The sequence below is a fragment of the Phocoena sinus genome, chromosome 13 (assembly GCF_008692025.1).
Source record: "Phocoena sinus isolate mPhoSin1 chromosome 13, mPhoSin1.pri, whole genome shotgun sequence".
In the NCBI taxonomy this organism is placed as follows: Eukaryota; Metazoa; Chordata; class Mammalia; order Artiodactyla; family Phocoenidae; genus Phocoena; species Phocoena sinus.
Genome location: NC_045775.1, coordinates 64,728,812 through 64,744,562, shown reverse-complemented (window position 1 = coordinate 64,744,562; position 15,751 = coordinate 64,728,812). Strand labels below are relative to the sequence as shown.

The window sequence follows — 15,751 nt, the reverse complement described above, 5'->3', positions numbered from 1 at the left end:
TTTGAAAACTACATTAAAGTCATGTCCCTATGGCTTTAAGACTAAATTAGAACCACTGTTTTATTTAATACCTAAAGATTTTTAACACAGAGAGACGTTTATTAACAGAAACCATGGTCTCAGAAAAATGGCAAAAATTGAAGAATTTTTTTTAGAGTTCCATAGAAAATCTAAAGTTATTTGAAAATTAGGTCTTTTAAATTTTTTCCTCACCTCTTTTGAGGAATAATTTGCATACTGTAAGTTGCATCCACAGTGTACAATTCAATGAGTTTTGACAGTTGTATATGCCCATCACCACAATCAAGATACAGAACACTTCCATCAATCCCAAAAGATTCCTCTTGCCCCTTTACACTCAATCCCTCTCTCCATCCTTGGCATACACCACTGATCTGTTTTTTGTCTGTAAATTAGTTTGTATTTTATATAAATGGGATCATATAAATGGTATATACTTCTGTGTCTGGCTTTTTTCATTTAGATTTTGAGATTCATCCATGTTGTTTATATCAACAAGTAGTTGTTAGCTTCTTTTTTATTTCTGAGTAGTAGTATATTGTATGACTATGCCACATATTGTTTAACCATTCTGCTGTTAATGGATGTTTCGGTTGTTTCTAGTTTTTGACTGTAGTGTCTAAAGTTCCTACAAATATCTGTACACAAATCTCTGTATGGACATACATTTTTGCTTTTTTTTTTTTTGTGGTACGCGGGCCTCTCACTGCTGTGGCCTCTCACACTGCGGAGCACAGGCTCCAGACGCGCAGGCTCAGTGGCCATGGCTTACAGGCCCAGCCGCTCCGCGGCATGTGGGATCTTCCCGGACCGGGGCACGAACCCGTGTGCCCTGCATCGGCAGGCGGACTCTCAACCACTGTGCCACCAGGGAAGCCCTGGACATACGTTTTTATTTTTCATGGGTCTTACTCTGTTTATGGTTAATCTTCTTCCATCCACTTACTTTCAACACATTTGTGTCTTTATACTTAAAGTGTATCTCTTATAGACAGCATAAAATTGGGTCTTGCTTTTTATCCATTATGCTATTCTCTGCTTTTTTTTTTGGAGTGTATACTCCATTAACATTTACATAAGTATTGATATGGTTGGATTTAGGTCAGTCATTTTATTTTTTGTTTGTCCTCTCTGATTTTTCTTCATCTTTTCCCTGCTTTCTTTGGCGTGTTAAACATTTTCAGAATTCTATTTTATCTATTGTCATTAGCTAATTTTCTTGCATTATTTTTAGTGGTTTCTATAGGGATTACATTATACAATCTTAACTTTTCAAAGTCTACTTAGAGTCAATATAGTAAACTTCACATAAAATATAGAAACCTTGTAAGGATTAAAATATATTTTTAAACTTGTTTATAGCCTACTTAGAATTAACATAGTACCATGTCATGGAAAATATACAAACTTTGCAACTATGTAGGTCCATTTATCCCCTACACACACACACACACACACACACACACACACACACACACACATTGTCTTTTTGTTGTATTTGTTGTGTGTATTACATCCACATTATAAACTTCACAAGGCAATATTATAAATTTTTGCTTTAAACAATCATGTGTATTTTAAAGAAACTAAGAGAAAAATAGTTTTTATATTTACTGTTTCCAGTGCGCTTCATTCATTCCTAAAGATCCAGCTTTCCCTTCAGTATCATTTCCTTCAGCTCAAAGAACTTTAGTATTTCTTGTAGTTTGGTTCTGGTAGCAAATTTCTTAGCTGTTATTTTCTGAAAATGTATATTTCACTTTCATTCTTGAAGGAGGTTTTTCTTATATATAGACTTATGGGTTGACAGGATTCTCTTTCCTTTCAGCACATTAAAGATGTTGCTCCACTGTCTTCTGGCCTTCCATGGTTGCTCAATAAAAGTCATAGTCCTTAAATCACTTTCCCCTTTATGTAAAGGATCGGTTTTCTGGCTGCTTTCAAGAATTTTCTCTTTTATGTTTGTTTTTAAGCAGGTTTACAATGCTGTGACTAGGCACAGATTTCTTGTTTGGGTTCACTGAGCTTTTTTAGTTTGTAAATTTATATCCTTAACCCAATTTGGGAAATTTGCTGCTATTATTTCTTCAAATTTTTTTTCTGTCTCATTCCCTCTCTTCACTCCTTTGGGACTCCAATTACCACATGTTAAACCTTTTTAAATTGTTCCACAGTTCCCCAAGGCTCTGTGGTATTCTGCTTGTTTGTTTTGTCCAAACTTTTTTTTCTCTCTTCTTCAGATCAGATGATCTCTATTGATCTACCTTTAAATTCACTGACTCTCATCTCTCATCTCCAGTCTGCTGTTAAGCTCATGTGGTGAATTTTTTGTTCAGATATTGTACTTTTCAGTTCTAAAATTTCCATTTGGTACTTTTTTATATTTTCTATTTCTCTGTTGATATTTCCTATCTTTTCATTCATTATGAACATATTTTCCATTCCTTATGACCATAATTTTAATTATGCTGCTTTAAAGTCCTTGTCTGTTAACTCTAACATCTTTGTCATCTTGGGGTTTGCATCTGTGGACTGTATTTTTCCTCTGAAATTGGGCCATATTTTCTGACTCTGTATGCCAAAAACATTTGGATTGTATTTTCTGAATATTATATTGTATAGACTCTGGAATCTATTGTATTACTCTGAAAAGTATTTGTTTTAGCAGACAATTAACTTTGTTAGACTCAAACTGCAACATTTCATGGCCTGTAGTAGGCCCCTCACTCAAATCTCAGTTCCATTCTTTAAGCCTAAACTATGAACTGCTTTCAGTTTGTCCCACCTAGGTTCAGCTAGGTGCTTGGACTGAGTTTAAATACATAATTTAAGGCTCTCTGGCTCTGGCTTTCTCCTGCCTTGGATTTATTCCTCGCTCTCCAGGGGCTCTGGTTGCCCCAGGCTGCTTCCCCTGGTAATGCCAGTGAAAGACAGAGGGCTTTCTGTTGAAGCTTTTGTTGCCCCCACACAGCTGTGATCCAGGCCACCCTCAGGGCAAAGGTGCAAAAAATGGGGAACTCATTCCTTGCTGGTCGCTTACTCCAAGTTTCAACTCCCCTCACAAACCTATCTTTGTTCAGTCTCAAGAGCCCTCAGGTAATTATTTTGTTTTGTTTTGTTTTTTAATACTATCCAGAGTTTGTCTGTTATTTACAGGAAGATCAATTTGTTAGGTACTGAAACCTAACCAGATTGGAAGGCCCTTATTCACTCTTGATCAGTTTGGTTCTTTCTTTTTACCTCTTCTTCCATCTTCTGTTCAGGTTAATAAGGTCAAGTTTTTCATCATTTCTCTCTGTGTCTTTAGGAGATTATGACTTAAAAGAAGTTCTTCTAATTAAATCCCAACTCTTCATTCCTCCTCTTCTTTCCCCCGCATCCCCTGACACTCAGAAACAAACACACCCCTTCTTTACTTGGCAGATGACTTACATTGCTCCCCACCCAACCTTAGGACAATCTGGCTGCTTCTCTATCTGAAATCATGCCTATCATATACCTAGCACTAGAGCACTAGTTAGCACAGTACAAATATTGATTGTGGCCAAAAATAGACACAAGTACATATATAAATTTAGTGTAGAATGAAGGTGACAAATCACTAGAGCAAAGATGGTTCACAAATGGTCTGGGTCAAGTGGTTAGCCATCTAGACAATATTCTAAATGGATCAGGGACATAAATGTAAAGAATGACATTTTTAAAGTAGTTAAAGAAAACCTTGGTGAAGCTTTTTATAATCTCAGCATAGGGAAAGGTTTTCTACCTATGACTCAAAATCCAGGTGCAATAATTTATTTAACTACAAAAAATTTATTATGTAAAAATAAAAATCTTAGGCATGGCAAAGATCACCATAAACAAAGTGAAAAGACAACTGAAAAACTAGGAGAAAGTGTTTGCAATTTATATCTCAGGGGGAAAAAAGACAAATATGTATATAAAAAATCCTAAAGATGCCACCAGAAAACTACTAGAGCTAATCAATGAATTTGGTAAAGTTGCAGGATACAAAATTAATGCACAGAAATCTCTTGCATTCCTATACACTAACAATGAAAAATCAGAAAGAGAAATTAAGGAAACAATCCCATTTACCATTGCAACTAAAAGAATAAAATACCTAGGAATAAACCTGCCTAAAGAGGTAAAAGACTTATACTCAGAAAACTATAAAACACTGATGAAACAAATCAAAGATGACATAAACAGATGAAGAAATATACCATGTTCTTGGATTGGAAGAATAAATATTGTGAAAAAGACTGTACTACCCAAAGCAATCTACAGATTCAATGCAATCCCTATCAAACTACCAATGGCATTCTTCACAGAATTAGAACAAAAAATTTTACAATTCATATGGAAACACAAAAGACCCCGAGTAGCCAAACAATCTTGAGAAAGAAAAACAGAGCTGGAGGAATCAGGCTCCTGACTTCAAACTATAGCACAAAGCTACAGTAATCAAGACAGTATGGTACTGGCACAAAAACAGAAATACAGATCAATGGTACAGGATAGAATGCCCAGAGATAAACCCACGCACATATCACCTAATTTACAACAAAGGAGGCAAGAACATACAATGGAGAAAAGACAGCCTCTTCAATAAGTGGTGCTGGGAAAGCTGGACAGCTACATGTAAATGAATGAAATTAGAACACTACCTAACACCATACACAAAAATAAACTCCAAATGGATTAAAGTCCTAAATATAAGACCAGACACTATAAAACTCTTAGAGGAAAACATAGGAAAAACACTCTTTGACATAAACCACAGCAAGATCTTTTTTCACCCACCTCCTAGAGTAATGGAAATTAAAAGAAAAATAATCAAAATGAGACTTAATTAAACTTAAAAGCTTTTGCACAGCAAGGGAAACAATAAACAAGACAAAAAGAGAACCCTCAGAATGGGAGAAAATATTTGCAAATGAAACAACGAACAAAGGATTTATCTCCAAAATATACAAACGTCACATGGAACTCAATATCAAAAAAACAAACAATCCAATTAAAAATTGGGTGGAAGACCTAAATAGACATTTCACCAAGAAAGACATACAGGTGGCTAATAGGCACATGAAAATATGCTCAACATTACTAATTATTAGAGAAATGCAAATCAAAACTACAATGAGGTATCACCTCACACTGGTCAGAATGGCCATTATCAAAAAATCTAGAAACAGTAAATGCTGGAAAGGGTGTGGTGAAAAGGGAACCCTCCTGCTAACGCATATATATGGAATCTAAAAGAAAAAAAAAATGGTACTGATGAACCTAGTTCCAGGGCAGGAATAAAGACATAGGCATAGAGAATGGACTTGAGGACACGGGGTGGGAGGGGGAAGCTGGGGCAAAGTGAGAGTAGCATCGACATATATACACTACCGAATGTAAAATAGTTAACTAGTGGGAAGCAGCAGCATAGCACAGGGAGATCAGTTCCATGCTTTGCAATGACCTAGAGGGGTGGGATAGGGAGTATGAGAGGGAGGCTCAAGAGGGAGGGGATATTGGGACATATGTATGCATATGGCTGATTCACTTTGGTGTACAACAGAAACTAACACAGTATTGTGAAGCAGTTATACTCCGATAAAGATCTATTTTTTTAAAAATTCAAGGGTTAAAAAAAGACCAAAAACCCTATAGAGAAATGGACAAAAGACGTAAACAGATAATTCAAAACATATTTTTAAATGGTCCTTAAACATATAAAAATATGCTCAACTTCACTCATAATTAGAAAAATGAAAACTAGGACTACACCAACATACCATCTCCCACCTTTAGATCAACAAAAGTTAAAAAGAATGACAACACATTCTGTTGGTGAGGCTACATTTCCACTTATTGCCGGTAGAATGCACAGTGGTACAACACATTTGGAGGTGAATTTGGCAGTATCTAACAAAACTACTTAGGCATTTACTTTTGACTCACCATTCCCACTTCTAAAAATCCAATACCCTGAAGATATACCTCTAACAATACAAAAATGCATACATATATACAGGATTACAAAGCTGTTATACAGTCTTTCTAGATTTTTATTTTTGTTGTTTAGGATATGTTTTAGGACTTTCTTCAGTTTCTGTGCCTTTTTTTTTTTTTAACATTTCCTTACTCTACCTAACTCCCCAGTAAGTCTTATATTCTTTCTTGGTTCCTCCTACTTTTGTTTTCATCTCAGAGTAGATCTCTCAGCTCGTTTGGGCATTAAAGAGGCAAAATTCCTTGGTCTAGTTCTCAGGGCCTCAACAACAGATTTAATGCCTTCCTAGCCCCACTTCCTCCTTTTCCTAAATAACCATTTCCCTACTCTCCTTCCCCACCTCAGTGCCTATCAAAACACTTCTTCCCAGTCCACTTTTCTAATTTGCATTGCAATTTACATTAAATGCTTTTTGCTTATAGAATATGTAAATTAGCTTGTGCAGGAAAAGAAGGCTTTTAAAATACCTTCTATGTATAGTGTTTCCCAGGTCAAACTATGCTTTAGATTTTGGTAAATCTCAATCAGTAGTGATCAACCCCTTTTGCAGGTGGGTTGCATTTTTTCCTCAGTAAAATGAAAATAGAGCTAATTGAGACCCGTAGATAAGATATTTTTTCTTACACCTTGAATCATATACTTTTTTTTTTTTTTTTTTGGCGGTACGCGGGCCTCTCACTGTTGTGGCCTCTCCCGTTGCGGAGCACAGGCTCCGGACGCGCAGGCTCAGCGGCCATGGCTCACGGGCCCAGCCGCTCCGCGGCATGTGGGATCTTCCCGGACCGGGGCACGAACCCATATCCCCTGCATCGGCAGGCAGACTCTCAACCACTGCACCACCAGGGAAGCCCCATATACGTTATTTAAGAGAAAAATGTCACCAAAAAAAGAAGAAAGAAAGAAATGGCACTGGCATTTAGTAACTAAAATGTTCATGTGTAGACAGCTGGGAGGCAGCTTTCTAATGTTTCATCCACTATAGTTGCATGATGCTTTAAAGTCTACAAAGTGCTTTCAGGTGTCATCATTTCCTACTCAAATGAACACTAAGCCTAGGTATTATTATCATTCCCACTTCACAGATGAAGAAATTGAGCTTAGAGAGATGAAGTGACTGGTCTAAGGTCACAGAGCAAGTTAGGAGCAGAATGGCTAAGATTAGCTTATTCTGTGCAGTGCAGCATTTACTGAGCTCCTATTGTATTCCAGACACTGTGCTAGTGCTGAGGGTGCAGAGGTGGATAAGGTGCTACATCTGGTATCCACAGGCATAGAGACACCCTTCCATAACCAAGACCCTCTTTACTGCACCTGCAGGATCTCCTTTCTATTTGGGCTAGCCAGGGCAGGGCAAGTCAGGCATCTCAAAGCAGGATTGGATCGGAATTCCCTGGTGGTCCAGTGGTTAGGACTCTGCACTTCCACTGCAGGGGGCCCGGGTTGAATCACTGGTCAGGAACTAAGAAGCCATGCAGCTCGGCCAAAAAAAAAAAGCAAGATTGGATGGCAGGGAATATTGTCAACTCCTTGTCACAGGATGTTGCTCCCATGGCTCCAGATGTGTGGGGATGCAGTGCAGCTTCTCCCTTAGAGAAGTCCCTACCACCAGTCACAGGCTTCTTCACCCTTAGAAACACACAGGACTGAGAAGAAGCAATTCTGAGAAGATTACTTTCCCAGCCAAAGTAATTGCTCTGGGAACATTTTCTTTCCTAATTCATCTTCTTACTAAGGGCTGAAATATTTGGAATTAGGTTAGGACATGTCTCAGAGCTAGAGGTGCCCACAGGTCCCTATTTTGTCTCCAATAATGTAAATCATCCATCGTGAATCATTAGTATTTCATTCTTTAGTTAACAGTCAAGCCTTTTTTTTTTTAGCCCACCTTAGGCTGCACCGCCTTGACCCTCCATCATAAAACTCTCTGGGTAGCTGACTAGGGCTGGAAAAGAGGCATGTCCACTACAGGCTGAGGGATCTCTGCTTGTGTTCTGCTCATGGGACTCCCAGATTCCTCTCCCGTCTTTCCACCACTGCCCACTACCACCACAGAACAGGAAAGCCTGTGTGGGAGGCCTGGGCTGAGACGTGGGCATCCCACACAAGCTAATAGTTCGGCACACCTTCAAACAAATATTTTTAAAATACTAATTCAACAATTGTTTAGGAGCCAAAGGCTACAAAGAGGAAGAGAAAGGAAAGGAGTACTGGCTCTGTTCTGCCCAGTCTTGCACACTTCCCTAAGCAGAGCCAAAGCCTTGCGGTAATGGAACCCACCCTTCTTAGAAATAGGTGTAGTGACTACCTGTTGTTACATGAGTGTGTTCCTTTGTGGGGGTCTCATCCTTCACCCCAGCAGTTTGTGCCAGTTCTCACTTCCTCCCTTCTGCTTTAGCCTTCTTGCTATTCCTCCAATATACCAAGCTCATTCTCACTTCAAGACCTTTGACCTTGCTGATTCCTTTATAAGGAACAGTCTTCCCACAGATGTTTTCATGATTCAGTCCTTCACTTGGTTCAAGTCTCTGCTCAACTATCACCTTCTTAGAGCATACTTCTTCCCCAGCCAGCCAAGGTAAACATACACACACACACACACACACACACACACACTTATCCTGATTTATTTTTCTTCATACTTACCTATTATTATCTGTAATTGTTTCCTGTTTTATTTGTTTATTTTCTGTTCTCCCACTAGAATGGTAAACCATGAAAGCAGAGAATTTGTCTTTTTCTTTGTTGACACCAAGCAGTGCCTAGCTTATAGAAGGCACTAAATAAATAATTATTTGAATGACAATTAAATGAATGAATAAGTGAATGAATGGCAACAGTAGTCACCCTGGGAGGGTATAGTTCTGGGAAATAAATTTTCTCTATCTCATTACACTTCTACTTATAGACTGGGGCCCTAGGAAGATGATCACCACTTGGTCAGTCCTGTGCTCACTTCTCTGCAGAGGACACGCTGCCTTAACCCCCACTACCCCTACCACCTCTTTTCAAGGGGCTTCTCCTTTTTCCCAGGATCCAATCATTACCACCACAAATGAGGCACATGAGCTCAGAAAGACAAGCTAGACTGCCCCTAACATTTTGAGCTGTCAAAGACTATCCCCTTGCAGTTATTGATTTTAAGACAGTGGTTGAATGCCTCTGCACAGTTGTTCCTGAGCCAACTTTGTCTGCTCTGATTACTTATCCTAGTTGTTAACATCCTGAAGCCACTCCTGTATTCACAGAGTACACAGCACTGATTGTAAGCTGACCCAGGAAGGCTAAGGTACCATGATTATATAGTTTCTTTAGTGGTTCTTGACATTTTTGGGGTCACAGAGCTCTTCTGAGAATCTGATAAAAGCTAAGGTCCTATCCCCCTCCTCCACCCCTCCAAAATACACCTATACACATATAGACCAAATTGTATACAATTTCAGGGGTTCCCAGAACCCCTGAAGCCCATCCATAACACTCAAGGACGGGTGACATGATGGTCATTTAGAAAGAAATAGGGGGCTTCCCTGGTGGCGCAGTGGTTGAGAGTCCACCTGCCGATGCAGGGGATACGGGTTCGTGCCCCAGTCTGGGAAGATCCCACATGCCGCGGAGCGGCTGGGCCCGTGAGCCATGGCCACTGAGCTTGCGCGTCCGGAGCCTGTGCTCCGCAACGGGAGAGGCCACAACAGCTAAAGGCCCGCGTACCGCAAAAAAAAAAAAAAAATAGAAAGAAATAGGTTTGGCCTATAGGTCAAGACCTTTGTGGGACTGGGGAGGATGTGCAGGACTGGCCAGGAGCATCATTTTCCTGGGCTTCTACTTCAGACATTCTATGTCAAGAGAGAAATATAGTCATTATATATGTAAGTATGTGTTAAAGTGTTAAATTCTCCCATTTTAAACACATTTCAATTTTGTGACACTATTTTAGGGTTGACTTCTGAAAAGGATTGCTTTAGGCATTACCTTACTACCTTTAGGCTTTCTTAGTCTTTCCCATTATTGTGCCTCTTCCAGAAAAGCTTAGCTCAGTGAAGGATGTCACTGCTTATGGCCACAGGGAGGCAGGGTAGGTCCAAAAACTGAATGTGAATGCCGGCTGCAGCTAGACTGCAACAGACTAGGCCTTCTTTTGTCAGGAACACCCAGACACTCAGAGCCGCCACCTTCACTCCAGTAACCTTTCTAGTTCATAACAGTGTGACCAGTCCCTGCTAGCCAGTCAATATGGAAGCTGTTCTTCAACGTCTGAGAAGTCTCCGTCCCATTCCCCAGGTTTAGTTCATTTAGTTATATTTGTGAGGAACACAGGACCAGGTGTTGATGTTCTTAAGTATGTTGGTGGCAGGGAGAAAGTCACCGAGATAAGTGATTGGAAAAAAAAGAATTTTAAAAAAGGAAAGCACATTCTTTTCCTATAAGAGCAAATCATTTTGTTGATGAGAGAAAAGGAAGAAAATGCCATTTTTTAGACCTACTGCATGCCATTCATGCAGGTAATCATCTCACTTCTTATGCCTCCTATAACTATGAAATAGGTTGTGCTATCCCCACTTTGCCCAAAGTCACATAGCTAACAACTTTCAAGCCACAATTCAAACCCTGGTCTTTCCACTACATTCCATCACCTTTCATAAACTCAAAAAAAATTAAGAAAACCCTTCAGGAGAAACAAAGTAACAAGTATAATTAGTATTGCCTGTATGGAGTCCACAGAGACCCAGGAGGTACTGATTAAAACCAATAGGGAGGATATAATTAAGCATAACTTCTTGGACAAAGTCAGTTCTGAATTGGAACCTGGAGGAGCTGCAGGCCATGGATTGACAAGAGTAATAAGAGCACTAAGGAAGGAAGTCATGTGGCAGGGAGACTAGCTCAGTTGAAGCAGAAGAGTTACAGGAAAAAGTAATGAGAGCTGAAGAGGAGGGAGCAATTGTTTAACTCAACAGGCACTTGCTCATCTTCAGCTCTCTGCAAGCTGCTGAGCTGAGGGATGGAGGGGTGGGGGTGTTGATAGGTTCTCAACAGGTAGAGAAGAGGAGGAATGTATTGATAGGAGCCATACAGAGTAAGGGAAGAATGGGGGGTATTTGAGGAATAATGAGTAGCAACAAGTGGTACAGAATGAGTGAAGGGAATAAAGATGACAGCAGGAAGGCAGTATGTGCTCTTTAGGAAAGGAAGGATCTGATGAAACTATGTTTTAGAAAAATTAACTGGTAGTAAGAAGTACCAGAGGGGAAAGAATGGAGTTGATGGGACAGCTAAGAGGCTACTGCCATAATCCAGGCACAAGGAAATGACTGCCTGGACCAGTGACAGAGAATACGGAAAAGAAGTTCTCTCTCTAAAGTGTTCTGGTTTACACATTAGTCTTTAGCTTGGATAATGTGAGAAGGTCCCCTCAAATCTGAAGCAAAGCGCCTCTATGGCGATTACCTGAGAACTTTTTCAAAGGAAGAATCTCTGCTCTGTGGCTCTTCCAAGAACCTGTAGGTTAAGAAGTTGGAAAGAACTCTCATACCATATACAAAAATAAACTCAAAATGGATTAAAGTCTTAAATGTAAGACCTGAGACCACAAAACTTCCAGAAGAAAATATAGGCAGTAAGCTCTTTGGCATCAATCTTAGCAATATTTTTTTGAATATGTCTCCTCAGGCAAGGGAAACAAAGCAAAAATAAACAAACGGGACTACGACAAACTGAAAAGCTTTTGCACAGTGAAGGGAACTATCGACAAAATGAAAAGCCAGCCCACTGAATGGGAGAAGATATTTGCAAACGATGTATCTGAAAAAGGGTTAATATCCAAAATATACAATGAACCTATACAACTCAACATCAAAAAACGAACAACCCGGGGCTTCCCTGGTGGCGCAGTGGTTAAGAATCCGTCTGCCAGTGCAGGGGACACGGGCTCGAACCCTGGCCCGGGAAGATCCCACATGCCATAGAGCAACTAACCACGTGCACCAAAACTGAGCCTCCACTCTAGAGCCCGCGAGCCACAACTACTGAAGCCCGTGCGCCTAGAGCCCATGCTCCGCAACGAGAGAAGCCACCTAGATGAGAAGCCCGTGCACCACAACAAAGAGTAGCCCCCACTCGCCACAACTAGAGAAAGCCCGCGCACAGCAATGGAGACCCAACACAGCCCAAAATAAATAAATAAAATAAATAATTTTTTTAAAAAAATGAACAACCCAATTTAAAACTGGGTAGGGGACCTAGATAGACATTTTTCCAAAGAAGACATACAGAAGGTCAACAGGCACATGAAAAGATGCTCAGCATCACTAATCATCAGGGAAATGCGAATCAACATCACAATCACTTCACACCTGTCAGAATGGCTATTATCAAAAAGACAGCAAATGATAAATGTCGACAAGGATGTGGCGAAAAGGGAACCCTCATGCACTGTTAGTGGGAATGTAAATTTGTGTAGCTACTATGGAAAACAGTATGGAGTTTCCTCAAAAAATTAAAAATAGAACTACCATATGATCCATCAGTTCCACTCCTGAGTGCTTATTCAAAGAAAAAACACTAATTTGAAAAGATATATGCACCCCTATGTTCATTGTAGCACTATTTACAGTAGCCTAGATATGGAAGAAACCTAAGTGCCCATCAATAGATGAATGGATAAAGAAGATATGGTATATATACACAATGGAATATTACTCAGCCACAGAAAAAAAAAGAATGATATTTTGCCATTTGCAACAACATGGATGGACCCAGAGGGTATTATTCTAAGTGAAATAAGTCAGACGGAGAAAGACAAATACTGTCAGATTTCACTTATATGTGAAATCTAAAAAACAAAACAAATGAACAAACATAACTAAACAGAAACAGAGTCATAGATATAGAGAACAAACAGGTGGTTGCTAGAGGGGAGGAGAGTAGGGAGAGCAGAGAAATAGCTGAGGGAGGGTAAGAGGTACAAACTTTCAATTACAAAATAAATGAGTCATGGGTATCAAATGTACAGTATGGGGAATATAGTCAATAATTATGTAATATCTTTGTATGATGACAGATGGTAACTAGACTTACCATGATGTTCATTTGGGGATGTATAGAAATATCAAATCACTATGTTGTGTACCAGGAACTAACATAGTGTTGTAAGTCAATTTCACTTCAAAAACCAACAAACTCATAGAAAAAGAGATCAGATTTGTGGTTACCAGAGGCAGGGGGTGGGGGAGGGTGAATTGAATTAAGGTGTTCAAAAGGTACAAAATTCCAATTATAAGATAAATAAGTACTAGGGATGTAAGGTACAACATAATAAATATAATTAACACTGCTGTACGTTATATATGGAAGTTGTTATAGAGTAAATCCTGAGTTCTCATTCCAAGAAAAAATTTTTTTGTATTTCTTTAATTTTATATCTATGAGATGATAGATGTTCACTAAACTTATTGTGGTAATCATTTCATGATGTGCATAAGCCAAGTCATTATACTGTACACTTTAAACTTACACAGTGCTATATGTCGATCATATCTCAATAAAACTGGAAGAGAAAAAAGAAGTTGGAACGAACTTTAGCAACATTGATGGAGTGTCCGCAGGGAAGATTGGCATTTTCCTTCACAGAGGCAACATGTTTCAGGCCTGGTTCTTCAGCTTTACAGAATCAGAAAGTTGATTTTATCAACATCCTCTCAGAGATAGTCACCTTATCAAGCTCGAGACTAAAGTATTAGCCAGAATATTTTAGAGGAAGAACCATAACCACTATAATCACCAAGAAGAACAGAAACTTGACAAACACATCCTGCCATCGGGATACCTCACTGAGCCAGCACTCCCTCTCCTCTGAGCCACGCTTGGATGATGGCTGCCAGCATCTGCCGCTGTTGCTCCCTTCCTCTGTGCTCCATTTCTGGCCAACCCTCTCCCCTTCTAATGGACACATTCATTCTTTGGATAAGCCAGTACCATCCATAGGCTCTAGTCAAATCTTGCTCTGGTCTGTAAGCCATTCTCCTTTTTTTTAAATTTATTTAATCTTTATATGTTTTTTTTTATTAATTTATTTTTGGCTGCGTTGGGTCTTCGTTGCTGTGCTCAGGCTTTCTCTCCAGTTGTGGCGAGCGGGGACTACTCCTCCTTGCAGTACGTGGGCTTTAGGCACGTGGGCTTCAGTAGTTGTGGCGCACGGGCTTAGTTGCTCCACAGCATGTGGGATCTTCCCAGACCAGGGCTCGAACCCATGTCCCCAGCATTGGCAGGCGGATTCTTAACCACTGTGCCACCAGGGAAATCCCCATTCTCCTTTTTTAAGGTGACTGTTTTTCATAGACCTCATCACTCTGTATTGATTTTATTGTTTAATTATTTGAGGAAACACCTATTGTTCTTATTTCCAGATTCTCAACTTTGCTATTGTCCCCATGTACTGCCCATGGTAGGAATTTCTAATCTTCAACCCTTTCCCTGGGGAGAAAAAAAACACTTATTTGTCTTATCCAAAATTCTGTTGTTTGAACTTGGAGCAATATTATCCTCTCTACTTTTTGAGATCCTTTGTTCAATTTCATTTATTTAGTTCTTTATGTGCCTCCTTATGCTTTAATAACCATTTTGCCTCTCTGAAGAGAAGCTGTTCAGTCATTTCCATACTTCTTACTCAAGTTGAAGTCCAGGCTCAGAAAAATTACTTCTTGTTTTTCCTATGACACAATAAGTTTCACATTATTAAAAAGAACGTTTCTCTTCACTCATGAGGAACGTTTCTTTGACAATGACTTCATATTTATCACTGTAGTACCTGAAAACATAGTAGAGCAGATGAGATTTTAAGGAGAAATGGTCAAGAATAATGTTGCTTTATAAACTCCTTAAGGCAAAGATATCATATACCTTTGTATATTATTTCATCTTCTATGTAGTACATAATTAATATTACTGCTTGATGCAATGAATGAAATAGCTAGTAAGCTAATGAACCCTCATAACTATCCACAGAAGATGGTAGAGGTTTTTTTTTTTTTAAGTGAAAGAGAGTTTATTTAGAGAGATACACATTCCATAGGCAGAATGTGGTCCGTCACAGAGGGCGAGAGCAGCCGATGGTACAGTTTTAATTATACTGGTCAAAGAGAAATGCATTTGGTGCCCCTTTTCAGCCACAGAATAAGTCGATAAATATAATATGAAGTCACTTAAGTCTCACCACACATTCCCTGCTTGGGTGCCAACACATTGGACTGAAGCCCTTTGTTTCCTGTGGAGAGTCTGCCACCTCTGCAGACTTGTCCTCAGGAATGTTGTTCTAGAAATAAACCAGCTTTCTCCTTGGGGTCCATGAGTCATACACAGAAGTTAATTCATTGGAGCAACTGGCTTTTCTTAGGCCCTTTGTAAAAGTATTTCAGAGAGTCCCTCATGGTGAGGCAAAAAAAGTCATGCTCCTCTTCAGTTTCTTTCCAGCTCTTGTCTCATTTCCTCTCTCAGTGCTCCATCACCTTATACTTGGCTTTTACTGACAAACTTTACCTCCAGACCTAGATCCCAATTCCTGAGCTACTGTTGCCCAAAGAAGGAAGTAGACCATCAAAGCCTCATTACCCCACCTACCTACTCTCATTTGGAGATTCAGATTTGGAGTCAAATCACACTCCACCAGACCATCCCTGTCTTCTTGGCTGCTAACCACACTTGTGAGATATAGTATGTCAATAGCAAACTTGT

General features: G+C 39.5%; 1 protein-coding gene across 2 annotated transcripts in view; it reads left to right on the top strand.

Moving 5' to 3' along the window:
- Positions 1-15,751, top strand: part of M1AP (meiosis 1 associated protein) — an 82,332-nt gene that overhangs the window by 41,990 nt on the left and 24,591 nt on the right. The gene's annotated exons all lie outside the window — the stretch shown is intronic.